The sequence below is a fragment of the Bidens hawaiensis genome, unplaced genomic scaffold, assembly GCF_021521415.1.
Source record: "Bidens hawaiensis isolate Kalapana, Puna unplaced genomic scaffold, B.hawaiensis_p1.1 tig00067486_1, whole genome shotgun sequence".
Taxonomy (NCBI): Eukaryota; Viridiplantae; Streptophyta; class Magnoliopsida; order Asterales; family Asteraceae; genus Bidens; species Bidens hawaiensis.
Window position 1 is genome coordinate 65,996 of NW_027501964.1, and position 4,543 is coordinate 70,538.

A 4,543-nucleotide genomic window follows, 5' to 3' on the forward strand; every position below is an offset into this window, starting at 1 on the left:
TCACTCTAATAAATAAGCATCACGTTTCAGGATCCAATTCTCGAACGCCTTGAAAATAACATAAATAATATGCTCTGACCGCAATCCAGTAATGACAAAAACCTTCAATTCAATTTGACTTTCTTCAGTTGGTCAACCTCGAACAACAACAATTTCATTGCCCACAAACACCCAAATATGTGTCAATATCCAGTTTCAATCAATATCCCATTCACAAACTCAACTCCATATCCAGAGTTGACACGTATTTGTTCACACGTAAGACCCAGAGATAACAAGTTTCACTCGTTGACGGAACAACATTTTCGGTCTCACAATAATCGTGTACACCTGGCCATACAGACGAAAACTCCAAATACTTTTTTTTTTTTTTTTAACTTCGCCTAAAGTCAACTTCGCCTGTTCATAACTTCGCCTGGCTATAACTTCGCATGTCCATAACTTCGCCAGACCTTATATCTTTGCTGAAACCCTACGAACAGTGACGGCAACTTCGCCTGATGAACAATAACTTCGCCTGCGGCGCTGTTCGGCCAGAAACGCACAGAAACGTGCCAGAAACACCAAAACGCAGATCTCGAACCATAGCATAAGAGCCTAAGGCTCTGATACCACATGTAGGTCCCCCCTGGGGCGTCGCCGATCGATACGAGATCCGCACGAGGTCTAGGAGTGCGGAATCCTCCTAGACTCGTTTATTGGTGTACAAGATGAAGAACAGAAACACGTACACGAACAAATACACGAACAAATACAAGAACGGGATAAACAAATCTGCAGATTCTTTATAATAATAATTAAACAAACACATTACATACCGTAACAAAACAGAAACACGTCCGACCCGAGGTGAGCTCTACCTCGGGTCGTCCCTAACGACACTCTCTCTCTATTTGTTCTCTCTCGACACTCAAACTGTAACACACAACTCTCTCAATTACTGTATTCTTAACCTAAACAAGACACACGTATATATATATAAAAACTTCAGTAGGCGTCAGTAGGCGAAGTTGTTCATAACTTCGCCGCCTAAGGTGAAGTTGTCCTAACTTCGCCGTTGGCGAAGTTGTTCTAACTTCGCCTAAGGCGAAGTTGTTCTAACTTCACCTATGGCGTCTCCGCTGGTCTGAATTGCATAGCGACGGTCACAAAATGCACCAACAGTCTCCCCTTTAACCGTTGCTCTCAATTCTAACAAACACAAAAGATCATCTGTTACAAAACATGCACCAACAGTAATTAGTGTTGAAGTAAATCTGATTATGATTCTGAACATTAGTATAACCAGATTTAGGTAATTATGGAAGGAGTGGTTATGATAAACCAATTATTGAGATAAATGTAAAATCACTTAGATGTCCCTAGATATAATTATCTGATTTAGCACTTAGTAGTGTTGGTACAAATAAATGTGACAAGTAGTTTTCTCTTATATGAGGTAATTATGCCAATTGTTTTAATATTTGACTTTTCAAGTCACCAACCAAACACCCTATAAGCACATTCTACAACCTTAAGTTACAAGCCAAACATATTACTGATATTTCAAGTCATAATAATAACTTTCAATACTTATGATACAATATTTGTTTGTAGGTTTAATCATTATACCTAAAAAACCAGCATTCAAATTCATCTTCTGTGAACACAAGATCTTTACCAATGAGTTCTCGGTTTCCATCGCATCAGTTGAACAATGGTTTATATGTATCGGGACGGCCCGAGCCGCCAAAAGAAAAGGCACAGACAATGTCATCCACCGCAGCGCCGTACACTGGCGGCGACATTAAAAAGTCGGGTGAACTTGGAAAGATGTTTGAAGGGTCAAGAAAATCAGGTCAGCTAACCAGTGGCCCGTTAAGAACTGGGCCAAGGGGCCAATGGTTGGTTCCAATACGGGTCACTCAGGTCAAATATCATCACATTCCATGACCCGAATGGGCTCGTTATCAGGCAATGTTACAGGTTCATCTTCAATGAAGAAAACCAGTTCCGGACCGTTAAACAAACACGGAGAACCGATAAGAAAACCATCCGGGCCTCAAGGTCAAGGTTTGACTTCTGGTTCTAGACACAATTCTGGACCGCAGCCTCCGATTCTCCCCGCCACGGGTCTGTTAACATCCGGCCCGATTCACTCTGGACCGCTTAACTCGTCTGGTGGTCCCAGAAAGTCATCGGGCCCAATGGACTCATCTGGGTCGATCAAGTCACGAACTAGTTCGATGGTTAAGAACCAAGCGGTTACTCATTTGACTCAAGAGGGCTCACACTCGTTCTTCCGGAACTTTCCGAAGATAGTTTTTTGGTCAATGGTTTTGCGGTTTGTGATGGGATTTATTTCTGCAATATTTATACTTGCAGCTGTTGGTAACCCGATTCTTCTTATTGTTGTTGTTGTTGTTCTTTTCGGTATTGTTAGTTTGGCTTTTTCTTGGAATGTTTATTGGAGTCGAAATGCTGCTATAAAGTTTATATCTGAGTATCCGGATGCTGAGCTTAGAACTGCAAAAGATGGCCAGTTTGTCAAGGTTTCTGGGGTACGTTATACAAAACACACGTTTATGACTGCATTTACATGTACACATTGTTTAACAGCAAAAGACGGAAGCGAATTCTTATTCCGTTGTTCAGTTCGGTTTGAAATGTTAACTGAATAAGCAATTTGGCTTCCGGTTATGTGAACTCTGAATTTGGTTATAATCAAATAATACGTATTAACCGAATATCCATAATCCTTTTTTAAGAAAGTGTCTGTATATGTAATATCCGCACTTCACAAGTTTTTTTGTACAATACTAACATAACTAACCTTTGTACAATACTTTAAAATAGTTGCTTAATAAAAAATTTATACCAGATTAATTTATCTTGATATAATAGTTTGTTAAACTAGTTAATTAAAAAAGATACCAAGTTGACTTATCCTTATATATTACTAGTGGATTCTAATAAATATCAAAGAAGTAAGTTATACAAAATCAATTATTTTTTAGCTTAAAGAAATCAATTCGATTAGGTTTGATTAAAATCGGTTTATTTGGTTTTTTTAACCGAAACCGAACCGATGAACACCCATAGACACACAAATATATTTGAAATAATGTTAGAACTCATATTTTTGCTGAAACCTTTTGGTCTCTGATCTTTTATATTTGAAAGTTATATTTTTATATTCTTGAAAAACACTTCTGGTGATCAATAAAATCTTGATTTTGTTTAAAGGTTGTTACATGTGGAAATGTACCATTGGAGTCATCATTCCAAAGGGTTCCCAGATGCGTTTACACATCCACAAGTTTATACGAATATCGCAGTTGGGATTCAAAAGCCGCCAACCCGACACATCAGCGTTTCACATGGGTTCTACGTTCCATGGAGGTAAACTAAATAATCAAATCTTGCAGTTTCCTAAATTAATAATAACCGATATTTGTTAAAGATTCTTGATTGTATGTTTATTTGTAAACACTCGCAGAGGCATGCAGTGGATTTCTACATATCCGACTTCCAATCAGGATTGAGGGCGTTGGTTAACCGGTTATGGGGTCCGCGTGACTCCATACGTTGAAGAATCGGCTGTTATTGATATTAATCAAGCCAATAAAGACTCGTCTCCACAGTTCCTAAGATGGCTGGCTGAGAGAAACCTATCTAGTGATGATCGTATGATGCGTCTCAAAGAAGGGTATGTTTTGTTTGTCGTTTCTTGTTGAACAAGTAACCACCCGATTCGTTTCATTAAATGATTTCCTTACTTTAATGCTTATGTTTGGCTGTTAATGAAAACATAGGTACTGAAGAAACGTGGATCTACTCACTGGTAGCAGATCTACTTTCCTCGGGTGTGATTATACTATTTCACCGATGGCTCTTCTGGATCTGTGTTCTTCCACCTACAAAATGAACAGCGCCGTTACTTACCCCTCAGAAAGGGACAGAGGGGTCCTCTTTGGGGTAACCCTCCGGCGTGAGAATAAGTATATGTAGGAGAAGATGATAATGTGAGAGTAAGGGAATTTTGGGAAGTATTGCTTAAAATGCTGAATACTGTATGTTACTCTGTATGATTGTGTGATTGAATATGCTTCAATGTGAATCAATGTGTCTGTAACTGTGTACGTTATGATGTATTTATAGTGCTAGGGTTTCCACTGATTGAGCTGAGACCAAATTAGGGTTTTGTTGGCCTCCTCCAATCGATTTGCGTCACGTGTCCCTGGAGACACCTGGTGCTTTTTCATTGGTTATGATCACGTGGTAACCCATGAGTCATGCTGAGCTGTCCACCTTTCATTTAGCAGCTGTCAACATCAGCATATCCTTATTCCTTAAAAAGATGCCTTCTGGAAGGTTGTCTGACGTGCACAATCAAGGTTGCCCCAATCCTGATTTGGATAAGGACGAGGTTGATTATGTGCACGTGTGATATGCGCCCATCCTGAGGATGCGCGAGGTCTTCTCTTTATTCTCACGCGCAGATGTGATACGCACAAGCATGTAATACGCGTCACGCGCGGATGCCCCACGCGCATGGGTGGGC

General features: G+C 39.8%; 1 pseudogene across 1 annotated transcript; it reads left to right on the forward strand.

Annotated features, from left to right (window-relative positions):
- The first annotated feature begins 1,394 nt into the window (after window positions 1-1,394).
- LOC143604985 (putative membrane protein At1g16860) lies at window positions 1,395-3,756 on the forward strand (annotated as a pseudogene). Its single transcript, XR_013148415.1, has 3 exons — window positions 1,395-2,540; window positions 3,226-3,381; window positions 3,479-3,756. The product of XR_013148415.1 is annotated as a putative membrane protein At1g16860 (transcript).
- Window positions 3,757-4,543: the final 787 nt, after the last annotated feature.